The sequence below is a fragment of the Camelus dromedarius genome, chromosome 12 (assembly GCF_036321535.1).
Source record: "Camelus dromedarius isolate mCamDro1 chromosome 12, mCamDro1.pat, whole genome shotgun sequence".
NCBI lineage: Eukaryota > Metazoa > Chordata > Mammalia > Artiodactyla > Camelidae > Camelus > Camelus dromedarius.
In genome coordinates, this window is record NC_087447.1 from 26,808,567 (window position 1) to 26,835,359 (window position 26,793).

General features: G+C 42.0%; 1 protein-coding gene across 6 annotated transcripts in view; it reads left to right on the forward strand.

Moving 5' to 3' along the window:
- Positions 1–26,793, forward strand: part of MPPED2 (metallophosphoesterase domain containing 2) — a 162,625-nt gene that overhangs the window by 22,383 nt on the left and 113,449 nt on the right. The gene's annotated exons all lie outside the window — the stretch shown is intronic.

Here is a 26,793-nt window from a genome sequence, read left to right on the forward strand (position 1 = left end):
CCTTGGGACTGGCAGTCAAAGTAATGTAGAACTGTAAAAAGTCCTTGTCTGTTAGGGGTGTTTTGCCTGTTTAGAGAGATAGTAAAGTGTACCTGAATTAAATAATATTTGATAAAATAATCACGGGTGCATTATTAGCGACAGAAGATTGAAGTGTATCTTTGCATACTTGTGTGCGGTGCTCACTGTGAGGGAAACACATAGAGTTTCACGTATGGCCCTTTGGCAACCAGAGAGGTTGAATGACTCAATCAAGGTCACACAGAACCACTGGTTTCCAGTACACTGTGTGTCTTTTTATGACCCTTAGTGAGCAGAAAGTGCTTAAGGAACATACAGTTTGGGGCAGACAATAAAGCCTAACTAAGTAGGAGAAACAAGGGAGAAATTCTTCAAGAACACATCTGAAATAAGTCTTTTCTTTTGAATAATCCAACTTAATTCCGTTAAATTGCTTTCCAATTTTATTTCCTAATTTTCCACTATTAGTCAGAGTGTCTGGGTTAGTCAGAGTGTCTTCAGCTCTTATTCTTTTCCCAAACATGAAAGAAGGAAGGCTCCCTGTAGGAGGTACCCTGTGATGGAAAACAGTTCAACTTAAACAGGAGCAGCTATTTTCTGCCCTGGAGGGTCACACTTTGCTTTCATTTCGTAATTGCTCCTCCTCTTCTTACCACCCAAGTGTCCCTTGGTTCCTCTAAAGTCTGGCAGCATTTTCTGGACCTCAGAGCTCCAGAAACCACTGCCATTTCCTACTCAGAGACTATGCACGTTGGACAGCAATTGCATTTTTGCTGGGATGTGGGAATCGGGAATCATGCAGCCATATGCCTTGGGCTTAGATAGTGGCTCACATTCCAAACAAGTAAAATGGTTCCTGGCCCACTGCTTGTGCTGTGTGGAAGTGAGCAAACCTACATGCTTCTAGGTCTTTTCCACTTGGACGCATAAAGATGGAAGGTTGGATGCTTCAACCCAATCAATTTTACAAAGTTCAATTTGAGAACAGTTCTGAGAGTTGACGGTGGTTGAATATCAAGGGTAATATTAAAGGCACCTCTGTTTTTGAGAAGTTCTCAAAGATTGCTATTTGGAAATAATATCTCCAGCCGAAAAGAAGTGGTGTTACTGCACAGAAAAATTGCTTCTGTGAGCCATGATCAATGTTGGCATCACTTGGGAGACCACTGAAGTGTGTCTTCTTCATTAGGATTGAAAAACCCTGCAGCCACAAGTCACTCCGGAAAGAGCATTTCCAGCCACATGCAATTTCTGGAAAAAGCTCTGTGGCAGGTGTGGGGTATCCTATTAAAGTTCTTTATGTTAAAGCTGCAGCTGGGCCCAAGTTGGCTTTGGCCATGGTCCTCTTAGCCTAGGGTGCTGCAGATCGAGCTATCAGTCAGACTCTAGCCGAGTGCCGGGGATGTCGGTGTGGTGGCTGCAGCTGGGTCTTGGTTCAGTGGCTAGTGGGGAGCCAGAAGTACCTGTTAGATCTTTCAAAGCTGAGCAGCACAAAAAGTAGAATTCTCCCAGCTCTGTTGCTTTTCTGGGAAGTTCCAGGATGGCATTTGGCAGCTACTTTCACGTTCACTTCTAACAGTTGAACTTCGTAATAGGAAAATTAGCTAACAAAAGCTCTCGTTTTTGGTGGTGATTAAAATGAGTAGTTCTGGAATGCTCAAGACCCCAACGTACGAGACAGAGAAGCTTATAAAATATGCATGATGAGGAGTCCAGCTAGTGAATAATTAGTTGTAGCAGTCAATTGCTCCCTGTAGAAATTAGACATTACTGTTGTCCCTGTACAGATGTGTGTGTGTGTGTGTGTGTGTACCTGCACACACACCCACAGATAAATGAAGGTTTAAGATTAAACAGGAAAGTGCTTTCTGAACACTTTTAAAAAAACCAAGTAAAACGTTGGACATTGTTTGCATGTGGGTTGAACACCTCCACTAAGGATTTCTAACACATTTGACCTTGCTTTCCATTGAGGGCACCGAGAAGCCACATTATTAAGCATATTGGGTCAACCCGGAGTTCACGGTTAACATCATTTTTCTTTCTGTGGAGATGAAAAGGTCTTCAGCCAGATTGTTTTCTTTTTGTTCCACACCGGGTGGGGGGTGGCATGATTTTTGCATGACTATGGGTCTGCTCTATAAATAAGCAGATTCAGTCTTTTGTTTTAAATGTAATCAGCAAGATTGCATTTGCATTGCTTGTAAGTGAATCACATAAGTGAAATTACATTGCCTGCATCTCATTTGGTATCATAAAATGTTATGGGATGCAGGCTGTTTTTCTCCAACTGAAGTGTCTTGAGTTAGTATTAGGGTGCTTACTTTCATTTTCCTTTGTGACCAAATTTGTTGTATTCTACAGAGTTAGGGCTCATATTTTCACTTAACGTTACTTGCTGGAGAAACACCCGTTCATGTTCTCTAGAATGAGCCAAGATATTGGTTCAGTAGGGGGTAAATGGGAGTTTTAAGACTATCTCAGTCGTGTAGCAAGTGATGGCTAATCACTTTCTGTTGTTTGAGACAACTTCTGCTTACTGAGAGTCAATGCCAGTCACTGTTGGTTGCAAGTAGAATGCAATCTAAAGCTTTTCCGGCAGTTGGCTCCAGAAAATGGTTTACATAAAACAAAAACAAAAACTTCAGTGAGTCACCATTTTTTTTAGTGACTAGTATAAAATATATATCTTAATTGGCTCTTCTGATAGCCCTGAAGGCAGATGACTTAAAAGTCATTATGAGATTGCCCCCCCGCCCCAATTCCCTTGAAAGTAAATAATTTAACACAACGGTAATAATCACTGACTTCAAAAATCAGTAATTTCAGTGACAAATGAGAATGCCCTATTTCACAGATCACTTCCCTCTTCTACTGAGGTTTTCTTAGTTCATGAATTTTTAAGATGAAAGTCAAGGGAAGGGTATGAGTTCTTAAAAGATAACCTAGAACATGGTGTGGTTATCTGCAAAACCTCTGTTTGTTAACTGCTTTATTGGTAAAACCTCACAAGGCAGCAGGCAGCTGTCCTGCTGATTATGCCCTTTGGTAAACGTGAAAACTGCTTTTCAAAAAGAAAAAGTATGCCGGTGACAGTGACATGCTAACAAAATGAAAGTGCTAAATAACGCATGATGATCTTTGGCTGTTTGGAAAGATTTTAGTAGCGAAAAATAGGAGGAATTAAATGTGATGAATAGGGAATTTAAGTATCAGAGGGTACATTTTTTTCCCCTACCAAAAGAGAAGACTTAAGAACACTAAACCCACAAGGAAACCTAACCTTCTGAAATAGCTTACAGGTTTCTTTCAAAAAGACTTTGAAGGAGATGTGCAGTTTTGTGTTCCCATGTTTAACAAAATATATATGTCTAGGAAAAACATTTCATATGAAGGACAGGATGGAGTGTAACTTCTTTTTAATTAGTAAACTTTCAATTGAAGCGTAACACACAGAGAGGTGTACAAATTAACTGTATCCGATGAAATGAGTTTTCACAAAGGGAACGTATTTGTGTGACCAGTCTTGGGTGTCGTTTTAAAGATCATGTGTTTGTTTTAGTCTGCAAAACAATATTCTAAAGTCATAAGAATTTAAGTATCGTAATCTATGATAAACTTTTATTAATAAAAATTGTCCAGGCCTTTGTTACTAGTGCTGTGTGGTTTACAAAGAAGGTAATTGTGACACTTTGGGATCCCAGTGGCCTCCCTAGGATTCGTCTGCAACTGGAATTTGCAGGGTTTCGTTTATATGTGACTATTGTGACTTTCATTTAAACTGGTCTCCAAGGCATACTTTCCATTTGTAGTCACTTAAGATTTCCTGAAAGTGCCTCTCTGTGATTTGATAATTCTCTGGGTAATATTTCCAAATGGATGACCTTCTTGAGTTAAAATAATTTTTTTCAGTCTAGCTCTAAAGATATCTTTATTTTCGATTCCATTCATCACCATTTTCTCATTGAAAAAATTAACTGTGCCTGTCCCACTTCAAATGAGCAGCTGCCCTTTGAAACTAGATCCTTGGTTTTGGCTGTAATTGTCCAAATGAGGAGGACTAGGTTGGCTAACTGTTTGAAAAGAATTGGTTGTGACTGTAAAGCATTTTCCTGCTTTCAGTTTTTTTCTCTTCAAATTTTGGTGTGTTCTCAGCTAGAAAAAGAAGAAGAAGAAAGGAAACGTGGAAGGAGAGAGGGAGGAAAGAAGGACAGAAACAAAAGAAGGAGGGAAAAAAAGGGTGGGGGAACAGTTCACAAAATACAAGCAAGACAGCTATTACCTGGGAATAACTTAACTCCAGCTTTGGAGGAAAGAGAAAGATAAAGAAGGACTCCAGAAGTGAGAAAGACTGCGGGGCTTGATGTATGACTATAAGCTAGTGACCCAGAGTTTTCTTTCCTTTTCCGTAAATTCACCAGAATAAATACAACGAGAATAAAATGCATACGTGTGCGTGCACGCACGTGCGCGAGCGTGTGTGTTCCGTTTGATGTCATTTTCATCTGTTCCTGCAGTACCTACACTGCTTAGTATGGTTCTGAAACCATTTCTTTAGGAGCTGTCTTTGGAGCCAGTTCATGGGTACGTAAGGAAAGAGTTCTCTATATTTTCCAGCGACAAAAATCATCTTCACACGGACTCATTAATACCTCCCTGGCGAGGCCCTTAAGGTGCCCGAGGAATAAAATTCATTAGTGAGTTCCCATCTTTGACTTTCTCACTCTGGCCACAGGGGTCTTTAGACTCACCAGGCCAAATACCTTCTTCGGTTGATCATTGCCAAGAAGAGTGCTTATATACATGGTTCTACAGCAACCTTACACTTGTCCACAGAGGTATTGGACTGACTACTAGAAAGCTGATCCCAAATGATCCTGTATAATACGGTCTGTCAGCCTTCAGACTGAAATAATTGCACATTCCGTTTAGATGGCCGAGATGGCTGATGAGAGGTGTTTCCTGATTGGTTACTTAACAAGTAGCCATTTTTTTAAAGGAAACTAACAGTCATAATAGATGATCTGGCTACGTATGTGTGTTAACTCTCATAATAACTAGTGAAGAACACTTCCAAATGAACATGAATTATAGCTCTGTTTATTACACAATTGTGAAAGCTAATAATTTGTCTTGACATAATAGCTGCTTTGAGCTATCAGGAGTCACAAATAAATATATAGACATTTCCAAAAATATATTTGAATTCTTATATTTTGATTATACAAAATTATACATTGTCTCCAACAAAAAGTTTGGACTGATACCTCTAGTTAAGATAGAAATATTCTAAAACTCACTTAATCTTATAAATAGAAGGGTGGATACAAGTCTCTCAGCGTTTTGATATGTATTTGTTTCTTTGGCATGGTCATTTTTTTTATCCCTTCACAATTCAGATATGTTTTGAATTCATGCTGTGGTCTAAGCAAGCAAACCGCCTGAGTCTGGGGTTGTTTAGCAAATTGAAATGATGGCCTCATAAATTTATTATGGGGGAAAATAGTTCAGTGTAATGGCCACTGATGATCTGTATCAGCCTTGATACAAAATTTGTTATCACTTAGAGTATAAAACTAACCCTCATTATTTTGATTATCTTTCATTTAATAGCTTTCCCCTCATCTTGTCTACCTACTTAGTTAACTAAACACTTCTTTTGGGGAACCCTTTTCCCCCCTCTCCATCTGGGCATCTTAGATCTTCCGAACCCCAGGGCATGCAGCCTAAGTTAGACCAAGGAAACTAGTTAAAATGAGGCAAACCAGATCAGACAAGACAAAATCCACAAAGATTATAATAACAATAAAATAATGACTACCATTTTTGAATGCTCATTGTGTACCCAGCTAAGTGCTAACTGCCTTAATGCAATATCATTTAACTCTTAATATAACCCTTAGAAGTAGGTGGTGTTACTCCCATTTTGCAGATAAGAAAACCAAGGCTAAAAGAAGTTGCCTAGGATGACCTGGGTTTCACAGTTATTCAGTGGAACATGTTTGCCTGATTCTATGCATCATGCTGGTCTGTCATCAAGGCAGCAGCAGACCCCTGGATTAAAGATTTGGATTTTGACTGTTTTCTTTTCCAAAACAAAGCTCATGATAAAACCATGTGGAACTGAAGTCATGAAGAAGCATGAAGTAAATACAATCCAGATCCACAAACATATTTTTGGAATAGTTCCACTGATTGAGGCTCTGTAGAGCTGCATGACCTAGGATGACTTTTCCACTCAGACAGAAACACAAGTATGGAGGAATTCATTATTTGGAGGCTGGGGCGTCCATGGAGAAGAGCATATTGGATTGAGACTCAAATGGTGTGGGCTTCGGTTCCCTGATCTGTGAAATGGAACTAGTACTGGTTGGAGCAGATGGTCTCCAAAGATATTTGCATTCCAAGCATTCTAAGATTTTAGACTGAAGTTACTCAGAGTTCCTTCTATTACTTCCTGGACTTTGCACTCAAAGTCTGCATGGATTGGAAGGTAGTGCAATAGAGAGTTACAGATGGAAACGTCACCCTCACAGGTCATGGAATTCCAGGAGGAACACCCAAGACTGTTAACCCATTGAGCTAAACACCTGAACCTGAGCATACAAATTTAAGAAAGAGAAGATTTTCTCTACCTTGAAGGGCATGTGGGACTGGATCTTTGAAAGACAGAAATTTCCTCAAAGAATACATTGATATGGAAACATGAAATAAAGATGTGGAGACTGGGCCTTTTACTGACTGGAGTGAAGAATCTGAGATTCCAGAGAAGTGTGTCAAGGATTTTTTTTTTTCTTTCACTCGTTCATAGACATATTCATCTAAGAATATGTCAGGGGCCTGAGAGCCTCCAGTTTCAGAACTGCCACTGACTCACGCTTTGATATTGGACACGGCTCTCCAGCCTTGCTTTCGTATCTGTAGGATGTAGAGTCGGCCCCCCAAACTGCTTGCTGGTGCTGGAACATCTGTGAATCAGTGTATCTTTGGATCCCACGAAAGCAAGAGAGTGACAGCATTGAGGTGGTGTTTGGAGTGACAGGGCTCCCGGGTGACTTAAGTTAAGGCTGAATGACCGATTCAGAGGACCTGGACTCAGGTCATGTCTGTGGGGAGGAAGAAGAAGAGTCCAACGTGAAAAAAGTAATTTGCAGTTGAGTGAGAACGGTTTGTTCTCTGGAATGAGTTAAATAGGTGATGCTGATTCTACTGTTGTCCACTACGGAATCTAGGAAGGTGGTGGAGGAAGCCAGATGTCCAGTCCAGCACTGCTGTGGCATCCCGGAGACTGCTTTTGGGGTTGGTGTGAGCCGCAGGTCTGCAAAGGACGCGAAGTCACGTGGTGAGGAGGAGCTGTGTACTGGTGAACTAATGTCAAGGAGACCAGGTTTAAGGGAAGGCAAATACGGGGGATCTTCTAGCCCAAAGGTGTGGCCCCAGCTGGCAGACCTCTAGTGGATATACTTGAGTTTGGGGGAAGAAATTTTAAAATAGGAACCCAGCCTTGACAGTGAGGGTAAATTGATTGCATTTCCTGGAATTGTGGTAGGTGATAAAGGCGTATAGCAGGAAGGAGGAGGCAGAAGTCCATTTACCAGAACTGGAGGGAAAGGCAAAGCAGAGGGAGATGCCGGGATGGCTTGTCCCGAGCTGCTGGTGGTCTGGTTTAGGATTTTCTGGATGCCATCTGTGGTCAGGGTTGGTCAGGGTCAGCTCAGAGCCCGGCCTGGGACTGACCCGAGTGGTGGGCACACAGCTACCATGGCTGTGGGTGGAGAGCTGGCGTGGGGGCCGGGAACCTCGCTGTGCAGTTGTTGGGAAATTCACAACGTGCCCGGAGGCCCCTGTGTTGGTTAAGCTGCCCGGGGACAAGCCAAGAAGTCTGGGAAGGGTGTGTTCTTTCTCCCTAGTGCTTAGTTTGCTTTATAAGGTTAAAAAAAAAAACAGTAGCCCTCAATTTCTTAATCTCTAGGTCCTTGACTTATGTCTATGATTATTTACACTCATAAAACAGTCAGTTTACCCTGACTACCTGACAGCTTCCCTCGTGCAGGTGCAGTCTAGGCTTTTCCTGTTGGTAATACTGAAATCCTGTAAGACAGACCTGCCCTATGCCAGAGGTGGTCCTTGGAGGGGTAGAGACCATATTTAATACTCAAAGAACCCTTTAAAGTGGCTGTGTATCCCCCCTTTGCAAGGCTGGAATCAGAATGAAACCCAGCTCTTCTCGTGACAAAGCCCATTCTTTTTTCCATGAGGCTATGCTGACTTTCCACTTGAAGTACTTTCTTTTCTGTTTTTCATTCTTGTTTTTAGCAGGAACAATGAAGATTTTCAACATTCCAGCTACTGTGCCTAGAAATCCACTGAAAGAAATGCCGTCTTCTCTTTGCTTAACCTTTTAAGCTCTTCGGACAGAAATATGCGTGTGTTTTTTAACTGTAGGAAATGCACATGACTCACAAGTTGTTTCTTGAAACCACACCACTCTTCCTAAATTTGAAAAGCATGACAGTGTGTTTTGGATCTTAAGATGTGATGATGGTTATGCGTGATCATGAAGGTAGTGAGTGAGCATTGATGAGTGTGTTTTGTGACTTCAGTTTACAGTCTGTGACCCTAAGCAAGGTCTACATTGTTTTTTCCTGCATAAGCCTTGTCCTCTGCCTCTCTTTTTTTCCTGAAAAACAATAGAATGAACATGGTACGTTACTTTAAAAACTAGGTTTTATGATGCAGTTGGCAGCAAATAGTATTGAGTGGTGATGGAACAGTGATTTTTGGAAATAAACGGTGTAGGGGACGAGGAGGAGAGAAGAAACATGCGAGCCCTGTGTTTACGTTGGAGCCCATGCTGCAAAGGTGGGAGGTATTTGAGCTCCGTGCTCCATGTGGGTGGCCAGGATGGTCGAGAACACAATTTTATTTATCTTAGAGGAGTTGCTATAATTTCTGCCCAGAACTATTGGCATTTGGGGGTTCACACATCGCTGAACTCCTGATCTGTTGGCATTTGAAGAGTAAGACCCACGGTGTTTCTCCCTTATGGCGAGAAGGTAATATAGCTAGTTCCCCAAATGGCCCAGTTCACGATTGCAGGCAGGCCCCCGTTGTGAGGGCTGTGTGTCTAGAAATCCTGTCTGGGCTTGATAGCTTAAAAGCCTCTTGGGGGAGTTCAGCAATGAGAAATGGTTAAGAAAATTATGACAAACTAACCTATGAAGTATCCTGCAGCCAGTGAAAACGTTCACAAAGAGTCTGCAGTAACATTGAAAATGCTGATGTTATAATGGTTTAAGTGGAGCCAAAAAAAAAAAACAAAACCCAGAATATAACATTTTGAATGCAGAATGCTCCCAATTACATTTTAAAAATACACAGTGAAAAGACAAAATGGAAAGATACCAAAAATGTTGCTAGTAGCTCTCCCTGGGAAGGTGAAGGTGCGTTCATCTTTCTTTGATTTTTATACACCTATTCGGAATTTTATTAATGTTAGTTACTTGTAACTTTAGTAAACATTTTCTGATTAGGAGGAAAAAGGCTTGTTTTAACAGTAAAGTAATAATTTCTCATATTTGGGGGAAATGCGCCTTTGTGCATCAGGGAAATTCACTTGTCCTCTGTGACTCTGGTTTCTGGGATGACTCTTATTTGGCTGAATTAACACATGACTTTGTGTGAAATAACACCTGTTTGACATGAGCACTGAGGTGACCTAGAAGACTTGGTGGTTTTAATAGTATCAAGTGAATAATAGTTTTGAGAGATGGGGTTGAATTATGAGTCACAAAATGGTGTGTTCTTTCCCAGCTAGGGTGCAGGCTGCTTTGTTAGCTGGGGTACTTCATTAAGGAGACTGTCGGGTTTTGTTTTCCTAGTGAAATTAGACCAATCCTGAGAAATTTTGCAGAGACAGAAATAACAACAACATAGTAATAATTATGATTATTGGTCCTTCACACTGTGCTCAGGGGGTTCTCACTACTTCCCCACTACATCTCTATGAGGTAAGTATTTTTACCCCTAACGTCAACCTGAGAAAACCGAAGTATGAGGTTCAGTAACATGTCTATGTTCCAGAAATTGTCCGTTTGCATATTTGGGACTTGAATCCATGCTGTTTGTCTTGAGAACTTACTATGCTCATAAACTTTTCTGGGGATTCTAGTAAATCTCATGCAGGAATTTATATTGAAACATCTGTTTTTCTTTCAAATGAACTAAGAGATGGATGCGAATGGTGTTTGGACCAGTAAAAACACCTGACAAAAGATAGCGCTTTATGGTTCTTAGGGTATTTTCTGTCGGACAGTATCAAAGTGGACGAAACTCAAATTTCAAAAGCTTTTTAGGTATTTAAAAGTAATACTGATATTTGAAATCTTCAGATCTGGAGAAGACTTGTTTCTTCAATTTAACACTGGGTTTGGCATAGAAAAAGTGTTGGGCTGGGAGGCTCTCTAACAGCGAATAAGCCAGGAGTCAGACAGACTCCCCTTGTGATTGAGGCTTCGCCGTTTATGGCATCTCTGACCCTGGGGAAATTGTTTAACCTCATTAACCCAGTATTTCTCATCTGTAAAATGGGATTAATAATACCCACTTGATAAGGTTCTGGCGAGGAATAGATGAAGTAATGTTCCTAAAATTCTGGCACAGTGCCTGATGCCTGGCAGCCGGCATTCACTGATGGGAGCCGTTACTTTTGTTCCTGGGAGTTGCGACACATGGAACCTGCAGCTAGTTCTGCTGCTGACAATGGCCATGATCCAGCCCATCTGAATCTTAAGCCCCTGTGGCAATCATATGTCCTCTTTACCAGTAAGGTGAGGATGAAATTATATATGAAGATTACATACTAGAATCTTCAGATTATACATGAAGTGGCTTTCTGAAAAAGCAGGAAAGGTGGTACCGATGTACAAGTTAAAGATGAAGGAACAGTAAGCAGAGCAGAAGGGCAAAGCCGTTGACCTGAGTTGAGGTTGTAACTGGAACTTTCCCACAGGAGTCCTGTTTGCAGAGAACAAGTTGAGTGAGTTGTATTTACTGTCTTCTGTGAAAAAAAGCTTTTTAACCCAGAAACCCAGCAGCACCATTCGCAGATCCGCCTGCCTTGTGGCCCGTCATCAAGAAAGGGCCAGCCCCGAACGGACCTTGGGGAAAGTCTAATTGTGTCTTTCCCAGTTGAGGGCTGCACCTTTGGCTGTTAGGGAACTAACTCCCTGACAGGCCTGGCCGAGGTTTATTCTTTCACTCAAGAGTGAGAAGAGGAACAAAAGAGCCCATTTCTCCAGCCTGGCAGACTGTGGAAGCATCCAGTGTAGACATGTGAGCTTGTCCATACCTCTCAGACTTACAAAAATTGTCTGTGTGCTAAAGGCAAACTCACATCAAAATTCCTGGCTGTTTTCACATCCTTCCCCTGCCGTGGGTCCTCTACAGACATTTAAGAGTCAGGACAAAGAGAAATTATATTCTAGTCCCGCTGCGCTCGTTGAAGTGGGTTCGTGATTCTTACCATGTTTTTTTTTTTTCCTGGTATGGTGACACGCTACAACATGGATGGGAAAGACACAATAACTTATTTGGAATCAGAAGCTGATTTGTAGTTGGGGGTTATAAATGTTTTTAGCAACTTAGGCCACCACTCACCCGAGATTCCAATTGGAATCACGTTGTCTGTACAGAGCAGCGCCAGCTCCAATGTTAATCAAGTTTAATTTGTCAGCCAGGACTGCTTTTGTACAACAGACGTTTGGAGGCATTGCCTATTAGAATAGCAAGTCTTCAGCACTTCCTTGAAAGCCTATCTGAAGGCTTGATTGGGACGGCCACCTTATTATTGTTGTTGTTGCTTTTATTATTTAAAGAGCAGTTGATATGGGAGTGAGAAGGGGATGGGCTGGAACTTAACATGCCCCCTTGGCCACCCCTCCCTAAAAGATGATTTAAAAACAGGCAGTGAGCCAGAGAATTTTCAAGGCTAAGTTTCTCACATGGAAGAGAAAAATTATTGCAATGCCCTTTAGCTAAGTACACTCACTTCAGCCTTTATGGATAGCAGCGGTCACGTGGTCACCTCTTCACGAGGACAAGAGCTTGAAACGATCACACAGCAGAACCTCTGGAGAATGGGGGCTGGATGGTATCTGATGATAGGGCACAGGGACTACCTGCAGGGTTTTTTTTTTCCTTTTTTTTTTTTAAGGCAAAGACTTTTTGAGGAAGTTATCTTCTTGCCAAAAAAACTAAAGTGGTTGATCTCCTTTTCTTCTTATCCATCATTGCGCTAGCAGAAAGAGATAGCGGTCAGTCCTGAGTCTTAGCAGACTGGTAGGGCAATGCAGTGGGCAGTTTAGCAGAACGCACACTTGAGGTAACGGCCCTCTGCAGTTTAGCCTTCAAAAGGGTGTATGTGTGGCATGGAAAGGAGCAAACGGAATGATGTGAAGGTGGATGAAGACTCTCTAGTAAACCTGCAAATGAGAATTATCTGAAGTGTATTCCCCTATCCAAAGGATCCAGGAAAGTCACTGATTGGAATTAGAACAGGGTAATTTTGTATGTGAAGTGTATCATGAGACCAATAAAAGAATGTTGAAATGACACCTAGCCAGGCACTGAAAGAAATTGGATCTGGCCAGGGTAAGAACCAGGATCTAATTGGATTTGTGTGTTATTTCCGTGGGTGTATAGGAGATTGTGAGAGAGAGTGTGTGTGTGTGTCTGTGTGTTTGCACTGAATGAAAGCTGACTGTTAAAGTACATAGTTCAAAGTTTGGCCTCTATAAAATGTGGTCTGTACTTTGGGCTCAGTCATCCTTGGTTCATACCTTTAGTTGTTTTTATAAAGTTGTTTTTATAAAATAACCCCTTGTTTCTGATGGGTAGCTGATCTGGGTGAGTAGTTGTAACTGTAGTCTTGATGATTTGTTGTCCGGATTTTGTGAAAATTGGAATCTGGATAATGCATTCCTCCTCCTCAACTTAGCAATCCGAATACCACTGTAAAGTAGAGCAGTGCCAGCTTTCACAACTTTAGAAAAATTCAGGTCACCTATAAATGCAGTGTCCACCAGGGAATTACCTTCCTGTGAACTTGGCACTCTGACTCACCTTCTTACCTCTCTCTTTTTTAAGTAGTGTTCCTTTTATGTTGAATGACATCACCCTAGCTCTCTGCTTGGTGACTCCTGCTGCCCCTTGAAGGCCTGGATAAAATATACCCACCCTGTGAAGACCGTCCCCATCCCCAAATAGAACTAATTCAGTCCATTAATATTTCTCATAGAAGAATCTCCAGTAATGATGGCTGGCACTTATTGAGCATTTAATGTTCACTAGTCCCTTTATAAGCAATAATTGTTTAGTCTTTGTGTCAACTTTATAAGGCAGCAACTGTTACCATCCCCAGTTTACAGATGAGATAACTGAGGCTTCAAGAAGTTTAGTAGCTTGTCCACGGTCTCAAAGCCAGGCAGAGACAGAGCCGTGGCCTAAACCCAGGCCTTGTTGATGCTCTGAGTGACATAAATGACCTCTGAAATGACCTCTTAATCACTTTGTTCTCTCTTATTCTCCCTCCTCCCATACCTGCATAGGGATATAGAATTTATGGTCACATTAATTACAGTTTGGTATGTATGCCCTCCAAAGCAAAAATGTGAGGTTCAAGATGGTAAAAATGGCAACCTTAGTAAAAGCATAATCCTTAAAAATCTTGACTCTCATACAGATATAAAATGAACACTTGTTAAAAATTTTATATAACTCATTAATAAATGAGGGAACCAAGAAATTTGTTAGAATAGCTTCATAGAAGGACCACGAATTTATATGGTATAAAAGACTGTTGAAATGAATTTACAGATGGATACAAAACTGGAGGGGAAGTCACCTGAACCTCCACTGGACAGTTTCTTTGCACCTATAGAGAAGAATTGTTTGCATTGCTTTCGCTTATCCACGAGTTACAAAGTTGTAGTCCACGGACTGAAGCCTGTAGTCCTGTGGGATCAGATGATACCTGAGGGTTTATCATTCCATTAAAAAGATGCTCACTCCAAAGTCTTCAATTTTCCCCACACCTTTGAGAAAGAGTATTTATTACACAGCAAAGGGCAGATGCTCATGGTTAGACAGACTCTGAATCCAAAGCCCCAAACTTACTATGTGCCCTTAAGTAAAAAATTTGTAGAAGAATACAAAAAAGTTCACATGTGTGTATGAGCGTGTGCACACAGACAACCTGCAGAGAGCGATCTGGAGAGGATTAAATGTAGTAATACAGGAAAAGCCCCCGGCACACAGTAGATACTGCTAAATGTCAGGCATTGTTAGTAATAAAGTGCCTAATATGTAGTTGTTCCTTAATAAATGTTTGTTGAGTGACAAAACCAGGAGTGGACAGACTTTTTCCTATTAAGGTCCAGATAGTAAATATTTTAGGCTTTACAGGCCATATGGCATTTGTCACAACTGTGAAACTCTGCCGTTATAACTCAAAAGGAGTCCTAACAGTATTTAAACGCATGAATGTGATTGTGTTTCAGTAAAACTTTCCTCCTAAAAAAACATACACTGGGCTAGATTTTGCCTTTGGGCTGTAGCTTGCTGACCCTAGCCCAGAGGATTAAAATGGCTAATTCAGAAGCGTAGGGTGAAGGATTCAATTCTAGTCAGACCTATTGGTAGACTTTGCTAGTGTCACTCAACAGAAGAACCTGGGCAGAGGTTAGCCAGTGCTAATCAGAAGTTGTAACACAGGAGAGAGTATTCCCCTTTGTTATTATTCCATGGAAATCGAATGCTGGAATTGCAGTCTTAGATTTAGTTGCAGATTTAGATTTTGTTAGCGGATAGTGAGACCTCTAATGTGGGAGGCCCACCAAAGTGCAGGTCCTTGCCACTGGCTGTGAAAGATTTTGCAGTAGAGGCAGAGGGACAAAGTGAAAAAATTGCTTTATTTCCCAAAAGAGGAAAAGGAAGGGAAGTGCTCAAGCAGAGAGAAGGAAAGAAAAGTGCTCAAGAGGGGAGCCGTCAGCCAAGATGGCCTGTAGAGACAGTTCCGGCCCGGGTCGGGCCACGTGGTCTTTTGTGGGAGGCTTCTGCCATCATGTCCTCCTTCCGGGTGTGATGGAGCCCATCAGTCCTTGTACAGGCTTTTCAGTCCTTGCATGGGTTTTTCTGGTTGTTGTCATGGCAATTGTCAACTGTCATGGCGCTGGTGGGTGTGTCACTTAACATGTTAATACATTACAGTGAGCGTATACTGAGCCTCAAGGTCCACTGGAAGTCAAATCCTCCACCGTCTTGGCTGTTGGGTCTGACCAGTTCTGGTGTCTTCTCTTTGCCACCTGAGACTTAGATAAGAGTGATTGGTTTCTGTTTGGGGGAGGGGCAGGAGTATGATCCCGGGGGCAACAACCTTGGTAACAAAAAGAAAAGCTGCTTTTAATCAGAATGGCTGCAATCTGGTAGACCCAGCACCACCACCCCCCCAAAAAAAACCCCAAAATCTCTGAAGATTTTGTTCAGCCATGAAAGTTTTAAAGGGAAATGGGGGCATAAACTCTGTTAACTGTTGAGATAGGTGGTCAGAGTCATTGCCACCCCCCCAGTGCCTGTAGGCTTCTCCTAATCAGCAGCTTGAGCCTGCTCTTCTAAGGTTTAGGGAGGCCTGGGAGACTTCAGCTTTTCTATGAACAAGAGGGGCAGGGTTGGTGGGGGTAGGGGAGCGCTGCTCGGTATCAATTTGATTATCTTTTCAACTGCATACTAGCTGGGTGATCACAGGCAGATTACCCACCAGGTCTGTACCTTGGATACACCAACCCTGCGATAATGGTGGGGGAATGTAAACTACAAAATACTCTACCAAGGTAGTAAGTCCTCACTGCTAGAGGGGGACAGAAGTAGCCCTCGGTGGGTTCTTCCATTCTGTGGAAACTGTGTGATGCTTATGGTTGAATAGTGGACCAGCAATTTCAGCAAACGATAAAGATGTAGGATAAAAAGTTTCTCTTATTGTCATGAAACACTCTCCAGAGTAACATACTGAGTCTGAAAATCATTGTATTGCGTTAGTTTTGAAAGGTTGTTAAATGTTGGCATCATGTTAAGTGGTCTTACAAATAAGCATTTGTCTTGAAATGGCCTTATGTAATGTTCCATGTGTAGCCAAAAATGGCCTCTCTGCCTTAGGCACGACTGAGTTTTTTGAAAGTAAGGCAGTCAACCCAACCCAAAGTTGGAAAAAACATTAAGGACCATTAAAACCCAACATTTGGCCACACACTTTAAAGAAGGCCCATTAGCCATGCAAGTATGAAGTTACCTGCACATCTAATAAGGACAATTAACTAAACAATGAATGCCATTAACAACTACTTGTGAGACATTACGCCCTTGGAAAACTTGGCTTTGGAGACTTGGGAAGTGGAGAAAGACAGTAGAGAGAGGTCTCCTTTGGCAGTTTTAATACAAAAAAAATATTTTTATCCATTAGACCCAATACCTCCTTATGAATATCCCCCCAACGTTTAAAAAATTAAATGATTGTGTTTTTGACATCTCTTCACGTTCTTTCTACTGGGCTGGATCAAATAAAGACATGTTTTCAGGTGGACCCAGTGTTTGAAAATGACCCACATTTTATTCTTGAAGTTGTAATTGTAATCATTGATTTAAAAACCTGTGTGCCCCATTTTAGGACAGAATCTGCTTTTCCATCTGGGTGGTTGTGTTGTGTAAGAAGAGGGTGTAAAGCTGGGAGGTGATGGATACAGTAGACACTGGGCGGTCAGCTTCCCGCAGAGCCACCTACTGGCCTTGTGCCTTTGCTTAGTCTGTCTCAGTGACCTCATTTGTAAAATGAGGGAAAGGCAGGGCCTACCTGCTGTAGGGATGGAATGAAGACTGTCCAGGTGAAGGGCATCGCAGTGCCTGGCTTTGAAGTGAAAACCGTCGCTCTTGCACCCCATCGTTCCCATTGTTGTTTTCAGCCGCAAAATTCTCCGTCAGGGTCCAGACGTCCTCGTCAGTTTGAGCTACTGTAACAAATGCTGTGGACTGGGTGGCTTTGTAAAACAACAAACATGTGTTTCTTACAATTCCAGAGGCTGGGAAGCCCACGATCCAGGTGCCAGCCAGTCTGGTTCCTGGCTTGTAGACGGCTGCCTTCTCGGTCTGTCAGGGTCATCCTTCTTGTGTCACTTTTCGTAAGGCTACTCATTTCATTCATGCGGGTTCCACCCACTAGACGTAATTACCTCCCAAAGGCTCCACCTCCAAGTACCATCCCATTAGGGCTTCAACCTATGACTTTTAGGGGGGACACAGACACTCAGCCTGTAGCATCAGGTCAGTGATAAAAAAGGGGACTGGCTGGAGCTGCCGGAGCTGTCTGGGTGTAGGGTGCTGTAGGCCATTGTTGACTAATCCTCCCGTCCTCATTTACAGTACACTCATGATGAGAGTTTCTGTTTATCGTATCATCAGGTTTCTGCTGCCTTTCCTTCATAGCCCCTCCTTTCTATCTGTTTCACTGGGCTTCGTTTTATCATAATCTGCATAGATTTAAAAAAAATCGAAGTATAGTTGACAATGTTGTGTTAGTTTCAGCTGTACAGCAAAGCATCTGGATTATACCTGGATTTTTGCAGTTAATTTCAAGTCAGCCTCCTTTCCTTTATCGTCCCCCACCCTCAGCTCCATCACCCTCACGTCTTGCAGGGAGCCGCTCAGTTTTCATAAAGCCAGCTTTCCTTGTGGCCCCCTGCACCTTCCCATGAGTGAGGGAGGAAGATGCTTCGCACGACCACCAGGACTGGCTCAGGCCCCATGGCTTGGCTGGCTGTGGTGCGGTCCCCAATCCCACCAGCCTTTCAGACCCATCCCTGCTCACTGACACAGCGACTCTGCTCCAGCAACGGCTCGGCTCTTTACTCACAAGTCCCTCAATAAGCTCAGTGCTTCCAGTACAGCGCCCACTGTCGCCTGGACAGCCCTTCTGTTCTGCCTGACTCTCCAAGTCATGGGCTTGTTTAAATCCCAATTCATGTTCCAGCTTTAGGCTACTCTCCTGCCGCTTCTTTATGAAACGAAGATCCTTTGTCCCAGGCATTTGAAGCTGATGCATCACCTTATGTTCTGTGCCCACTGTAGTGTCCCCTGTCCTTCTTCCTAGCCCTCAAAAGTGCCAGGTATCTTTTCCTTTACCCCACAGCGCCTCGCACATCCTTGATTATAGCATTTTGTGAATTGTTTCATAAATAACCTGTTTACAGATCACAGAGACCATCTGGGACTTGGTTTTAGCTGTCTCCCTAGCACCTAGCACAATCTATGGTCCGTGGAAGGTCCTTAATAAATGCCTGTGAAATGACTAAATGTCTGAGCAGAAATCAGGCATGCCAACACACATCTGTTGAATACAAGCAGAATTAGTTTTATTGTGCTTCACGTTATTACACTTTGCAGGTACAGTGTTTTTTTTTTTTTTTTTTTTTTAACAAAATTAAAGGCTTGTGGCCACCCTGCATCGAGCAAGCCTATCAACACCATTTTTCCAGCAACATTTGGTGACTCTGTGTCTCAGTGTCACACTTCGGTAATTCTTGTAATATTTCAAACTTCTTCATTATTATTATTCTTGTCATGGTGATCTGTGGTCAGTGATCTTTGATGTTGTTATTGTTCTGGGGCACCACAAACCATGCCTGTGTAAGACAGTGAACTTAATCAAAAATGTGTGTTCTGACTGCTTCCCTGACCAGCTGCTCCCCCGTCTCTCTCCTCATCTGGTCTCCCTGTTCTCTGAGACACAACAATATTGAACTTAGGACAATTAATACCCCTGCAATGGCCGCTAAATGTTCCAGTGAAAGGAAGAGTCGCACATCTCTCACTTTAAATAAAAAGCTAGGAGTGCGTAAGCTTAGTGAGGAAGGCAAGTCAAAAGTGAAGACAGGCTAAACGCTGGGCCTTTTGCACCAAACACTTAGCCAAGCTGTGAATGCAAAGGAGAAGTTCTCGAAGGACCTTAAAAGTGCTGCTCCGGTGAAGACATGAACCATACAGTGAAACAGCCTTATTGCTGATGTGGAGAAAGTCTGAGTGGTCTGGACAGAAGATCCAAACAGCCGCAACATTCCTTCAAGCCAAAGCCGAATCCAGAGCAGGGCCCTAACCCTCTTTAATTCTGTGAAGGCTGAGAGAGGAGAGGAAGCTGCAGAAGAAAAGTTTGGAGCTAGCAGAGGTCGGTTCATGAGGTTTAAAGAAAGAAACCTTCTCGGTAACAGAAGCACAAGGTGAAGCAGCCAGTGCTGATTGGAAGCTGCAGCAGGCTTTCCAGGAGCTCTTGCTCAGATCATTCATGAAGGTGGCTACACCAAACAGTGGATTTTCAATGCAGACAGAACAGCCTTATATGGGAAGAAAATGCCATCTAAGACTTTTTATAGTTAGAGAGGAGAAGTCAATACCTGGCTTCAGAGCTTCAAAGGACAGGCTGACTCTCTCGTTCAGGGCTAATGCAGCTGGTGACTTGAAGTTGAAGCCAGTGCTTATTTACCATTCTGCAAATCCGAGGGCCTTTAAGGATCGTGTTAAGTCTGTTCTGCCTGTGCTCTATAAATGGAACAACAAAGCCTGGATGACAGCACATCTGTTTACAACATGGGTTACTGAATATTTTAAGCCCACTCTTGAGACTTACTGCTCAGAAAAAAAATTCCTTTCGGAATGTAACTGCTCACTGACAATGCACCTGGTCACCCAAGCGCTCTGATGGAGATGGACAGTGAGATTCATGTTGTTTTCACATTGCCAACAGCATCCACTCTGCAGCCCGTGGACCAAGGAGTCATTTTGACTTTCGAGTTTATTATTTAAGAAATACATTTTGTATGGTGTTAGCTGCCATAGATACTGATTCCCCTCATGGATTTGGGAAAAGTAAACTGAAAACCTTCTAGAAAGGAGTCTCTATTCTAGATGCCATTAAGAACACCTGTGATTCATGGGAAGTGGTCAAAACGTCGACATTAACAAGAGTTTGGAAGAAGTTGATTCCCCACCTTAGTGAATGACCTTGAGGGGTTCAAGGCTTCAACAGAGGAAGTAACTGCAGATGAGGAAATATTAAGAGACCTAGAAATAGAAGTGGAGCCTGAAAGGATGACTGAATTGCTGCAACCTCATGACAAAACTTTAACAGTTAGAGAGTTGCTTCCTATGGATGAGCAAAGAAAGTGGTTTCTTGAGGTGGAATCCACTCCTGGTGAAGACTGTTGAAATGACAACAGAGGATTTAGAAAATCATATAAACTTAGTTGAGAAAGCAGCAGTAGGGTTTGAGAGGCCTGATTCCAATATTGAAAGAAATTCTACTGTGGGTAGAATGCTATTAAAAAAGCATTGCATACTGCAGAGAAATTATTTGTGAAAGGAAGAATCAACGGATGCAGCAGACTTCATTGTTGTCTTGTTTTAAGAAACTGCCACCACCACTCCAGCCTTCAGCAACCACCACCCTAATCAGTCAGCAGCCATCAACATCCAGCAAGACCCTCCACCTGCAAAAAGATTATGACTTGCTGAAGGCTCAAATGATAGTTAGCATTTTTTATCAATAACTTTTTAAAATTAAAGCATGTACATTAGTTTTTAGATATAATGCTATTGCACACTTACTAGACTAGCTTAGTGTGAACATAACTTATATATGCACTGGGAAACCAAAACATTTGTGTGACTCACTTTCTTGAGATATTCCCTTTATTGTGATGGTCTGGAATCGAACCCATAGTATCTCTGAGATATGCCTGTAATGAATTGGCAGATCAACTGTAGAATCCTTGAAGGAAACACTTTCGCTGTTTCTTTGTCCTCCTAGAACTTACCTTCAGCACCTGGCACGTAGGTAGGAGCTTAAGAAATCACTGTTGACTGACTACCTGACTGACTGTGGAGTAATGGGCACTCAGCACAGTGTCACATGCCTTCTTTTTTCAAATGCAAGGCCAGAAGTGTAAGCCAATTAACTTGGTTGTTAGGTTAAAAGAGTGGGAAACATTTAACCCTGGACAGCACATCTCCAGTGGGATATTTATGACCCAACCATATGCTGTCCGAAAGGCTTCAGTGGCTCACATGGTAGCTAGCCTGACGGGCACCAAAACACCTCCAATGGAACAGTCAAAGGACCATGAATTCCTATCACATGCAGTGCTCAAAGAATTAAATTGTTACCACTTAATATTCATTGAATGTCAGCACTGTACTTTTGTACTAGGGGAAAATAGATGAGACACACTCTGTGCAGTGGGCTTTGTTAACTATAATTAGATGGTGGTAGAAGAGTGTTGATACAGCAGTTCAGCAGTTAAAGGAAAGCAGTGCCCTTGGTACAAATGTGAATATATTTATACATCTGGCTCTGTTACGCTTCCTTACTGTGTTTCAGCACCATTACTGTTCTGGGGTGTGACGACTAAACTGGGAGAACTTCCCCAGCTCAGAGTTTGAGGAAAATCAGCCCCTATTTTTCAAGCAACTCATTAAAACCAATGTCCTTTAATTTTTGTTTTATTGTGGTAACTGGAATTGTGGCTTCTTTGTTCTCTTTTACACTAGAAATACCTGGGAGCTCCACCTATGGTCCTAAATTGCAGTTTTCACTTCCCTTTCTATATAAAGTCTGCCTAATTCCAATGATATTTGGATGGGTCTTGACTGCATATGCCTTTGCATTGTCTGGAAAGTTCAGGCATATTTTTCGCTTCATGACTTCATAGATGATACTGTTTAGGGCAAAACTTAAAAATAAAAGTAAAAACCAAGACACTTAACAAACATTAAGTAATAGTGTACGCAGAAAGGCAAAAACCGTGAAGAGGCTGTTCAGAAGAGCAAAATACAGGACTAGATCATCTCTAAAGTCCCTTCCAATCCAAAAATTATGTTACTATACTCACTTAAGCCTGATATTTATTTATTCATTGTTTTGCTGGCCGGTTTTGCATATTTTTATCAGTCAAATGGAGAAGGGACTGACTTCTTATGTCTAGGGCGGATGGTGTAACATCACAAACATGAGTTTAACTCTCATGCGATCTAAATTTTCAGGGTAAAAATGAAAGCTTTAATATCACATTTGAAAACTTTTTAGAGATTAAATTCTGTGGAACGCATAAGCTCCACATCAGAATTTTCAAGTTCAGTGGGGGATGGTAAATGCATTAAAATCCTGTTAAAATGCCTTGTAAGGCTTATAGTCTGTTCTGACACTGAATTACAAGCTAATTGTGTACACAAGACTTTTACTGCACACTTGGCCTACAGAAGAAATCCATGTCGTAACAAAAACGCAATTACAGCTTTTGTCCCAATCTATCAATGGGAATTGCAACACTGTATAGATTTGTTATTGGAAAAAATGACAGATATGGCAAGAAGAGAATTCCACAGTGGAAGCAATAATGTTATCCTATCTATTTTTTTTATTGATTAAAAAACTCTCTAATGCGTCAAGACTGAGTAAATGAGAATGGTTTATTTGTTTGAATAGACAATGGGATATATAAACATTTGACAGTCAAGCTTCAAGAACAAGATTGGAGGCTTGGCACAAAACCTGGAGACTTAATTTGAAAATTGTTTAAGATGATATCTCAGTCCTCCTCTAGGAAAGTCTTCCGGGGGATCCAGCCCTGTTGGTTCTCCATCACCTGTACTAGCATTTGTCTTTGATAAACAGCTCACTGGTCCATGAGTTCACACGGCCCATGATGTCTGGCACTGCAGATGGAGAGGTTCCAACCAGTCAGACTGTATCAAGGAGATCACCAGGATTCTGAGTGCACTTGAAGCCTATCACATGAGGAAAAGTGGAAGAAACTGACTCCTCCACTGGGGCAGAGAAGATTTCAGGGGATTATAATACACGTCCTCAAATATTTGAAAAACGGTCCAATGGAGAAGGGACTCGAATTCTTCTCTGTTATCTCAGAGTGCAGGACTGGGATTAAGTGGGAAGTTACAGGAGGGAGATGAATGTTTATATTGACTGTGGTTAATGTGCCCAGTGCTGTGTTAGCTTGTGTGTGTGTGTGTGTGTGTGTGTGTGTGTGTGTGTGTGTGTGTGTGTTCTCCTTTAATTTCACAAAGTTGCGTGGTAGCTCTTACTGTCTCCTTCTAACAGAGGAGAGATGGGTGTCAGAGAAACTAACTACTGCTACTACTGGTAATAGCAAAAATATTACCAGTTAGTTAAAAAAAAAAATCCTAACGTTTATTGTCTGCAGTGTGGCAGGCACTGTTCTGAGTGTTCTGAATACATTATTCCTTTTCATCCTCATGGCAGTCCTATGAGTTAGGTCCCTTTTTTAATACCCGTTTTAATATAAACACAGGAGTTTAACATGCTGCCTGGTGTCACACTGTCAATAAATATGGAGTGGGATTCTGAACTAGATAGTCTGACTCTGTAGCCAAACATGCTCCGCCCTTACATCTCTGCATTCGGAGCGCATGCTGTGCACCAAACCCGGCACGTGACAATTTATATCCTTATAGCAGTATAGTAGATTGGGCATTAGTATTCCCATTTTACAGATGAGGAAAAAACTGAGGCCAAAAGAATGAAGTAACTTGCCCAAGCCAAATAACTCAGCCAAATTGTTACTCAGTCTTCAGGCTCCAGGCCAGGTCACTTTGGACCACGCTCAGCTTTCTCAGAGTTTCTGGATCGGAAACTTTCTAGCAAGTAGAGCTGTCAGTAACCAGAGTGGGCTGCCCAGGGGTGGGGAGGGGACCCACGAGCTCTCCTTCTCTGGAGATGGAGAGAGAAAATTTACGTCGGGTACACAGGGCAGGGATCGAGGGCATTCAGGCTTCATGTAAAGCATTAAACCCGACGCCCCGTAAGGTTTTGTCCAGCTCTGGGGTTTTATGATGTTGTGTTTTCTTCTCATCTTCCCATGTCATCTTGTTTTCCCCTGGGTGTACTCAGATGTACGTGCAAATCTCACTCTGCTATTTGAATGTGGCTCTAGGGGTTAGATTGCCGTGGTAAGATACTCACTTGCTAGGATATTTGACATGATGCCTTAGGGGAAATGTTAGGTCGTGTGAGAAGTCGGCGGCATGAACAGGAAGGGGTAAAGTTGTTAACTAAGGGGGAGAATGTTGCGTGAGGATCTTCACATAGTGTGAACAGTTAGATCTTCCAATAGCAGTCAAGTTCTCCCTTAAACATGCTTTTACAGGAAAATGGCTGTCTTGCTTTTTCAAAGTGTTTATCAAATGTTTACCAATTTGGAAAGAGTTTTCTTAGGGTTGTCTCAGTTTTCATTATATTCACTGCCACTTGCCTGCTCTTTTAGACGTCTTATTTTCAACCCTCAATGTCTTTGGGTGGATGTCTTCCTTCCTGTGACCCCCGGGAGAGATTTATCATGTTATCCTGCAGTGTGGCTCTGACGTGCTACCGTCTTGTCTTCTTGTACTTAGTCCCATGGGCAACAAAGGACATCAGTGTCTCTGGGTCAGGGGAGGTATATAAATTCTGCATTTGTATCTTTATACTCCCCCGCCTGCTTCCCTAATCCTCTGCCTTCCCTCAATTCTCCATACCTTTCCCAGACTTCTACTGATCACTCCTCTTTGATGACATCAGTTGGTGGTGTTGATGCGTAAGCCTTCTCTGCCAGTCCTCCTGTGTCCTGGCTCATTATTTTATTTCAGCTCAAAGCTGAGGAGACACATCTTCTCCCTTCTTTCTATCCCCTCTATTTTTCTATTCCTTGATCTTTATTTCACTGTTAGTTCTACTGGACATTTCAGTGTTTCTCTGGAGGAGGTGGGAGGGCTGGGAAGGAAGTTGAAGCCACTCAGAAATTTCCAACAGTCTTAGAAAGTGATTGCTCGATAGAGAGCTAATATGGGAAACACACTGTGTGCCATGTGATGATTCATTTCTCCGAACTGGGTAGTTCAGAGACTAGGGGCCTGTCCACGGTGAGGGACTGATATCCATGCTACTTTCTGCTTTATAAATTCAAAACGGTGACTGTGATGCCCCTCTGATAAATTCGGATGGACTCATAACGGATTTTGATGCAGTGATGGTGCGGGTAGTTTAGCTGAGTTATGGAAAGGGAGAAACTGGGCTGTGTCTGTAGTGTGCCATTAGGATGAGAACTGAACTGGAAAATAAAAAGACATACAAATATTGAATTTATTCATATAAAGTCCAGTGGGTTGATTTATTTAACTTTCAGTCAGATGTTGGTGGTTTAAGTATTAATGTGCACAGTCCCATTCTGGTGAGCGTTGAGATTCAGAAAGAGAATATTACCTATCACTTTCAGAGGGTGACGGTCTGCTGCAGCAAGGAACAGTCCTTCCTTCTCTGGGAAAACTGCTGTTAGAACACGGGCGATATCAATTGATACGATTAGAACCACTGGGACTGAGTATACAGTCTCACTAACGGAAAGGAAGACACCTAACGTTTTCTTATATATTTAAAAAAAATTAACATTGGCTATAATCAGGAGGGTTCCCAGGTTTACTCATGGGATCTCAGTGGATTAGTGAATTTTCTCCATGATAATGGCATTATTAATTTCTAACCTTTACAGGAAAAAAAATCCACTATTATTATTATTATTATTATTATTATTATTATTATTATTATTATTATTATTACAGAATTTAAGCTTTCTTTTTGGGTTTCCAATGAGACCCACTGCATTCACTGGTTCCTAGGCCCTCCTTCCCCCTTTCTGGCTTCTTCCAGGGCCCCTTTCTTCCTTACTTTCCTTCTTCTCTGACAAAGATAAAATAAAATGGAAAGATTAACCATTAAAGAAATGCAGGACTGTCCAGGCCACATACTGTCTTTATTTCGCTCACAAAAATTGCCGTGGTTACAACAGATTGTTTCTTTTTAAAAAAGTGGAAAAAAGAATGGGAACTTAAACAAAGCCTTTAGAGGCAGCGTGTGCAGAGAGTCGTGTGCTGAGCTTTCCCTGGGTGCTCCGCTGCATGTTAATGACCCAGGGCGGGGCTGTGATATGAAAAATTGTCCCTTACTTAACGTTTTACACTCTCATCTCCACGTTGTGTATTTGCTTCTCTTGTGACCTTCTCTTTGCATTTATAACTGCTGCTTTCCCCTCATCATCCAGAGTAAGTGTACATTCCTACAGAGGAATTAAAGGAAGCTGTCAGTGTAGAGTTAATATAGTTAAAGCATCCTTAACTCTGCTATAAACCCCTTAAATAATTAAAACTGTATGCTTGAAGAGTCAGATTTGCATTTCTTTACCGAGTTTATGTAGCACAGTTTGTTACACTCAATTAAATGAGAATGTTCTGTTTCATTTTCTTTGCTTCGGGTTGATCATTTTGCCTTTTGATTCTTGTGCCCTGGTGTAATTTCACAGTGCTTAGGTCTCTAAAACTGCACATATATTAATGCATGTATAGATCTATACACACCCATTAAAAGTCTTACTATTTGTACTGAATTGAATCTTTGCCCCAGGCATTTGAGCATTCCAAGCAACCTAAGGTGTAGCTGGGACTGCAGATAATTCACGGTGGCAAAGGAGCCGGACAAAGTTCTTGCAACATCCAGCGTTTTGTTTCAAAGCCCTGTGACTTCGGCATCACTTTCCCTCCCCACAATTTGATCTGTGAATCAATCTGCGAAAATAAGAAGATAGAGGTGCTGAATGGTTCTAGGGAGGAAATTAC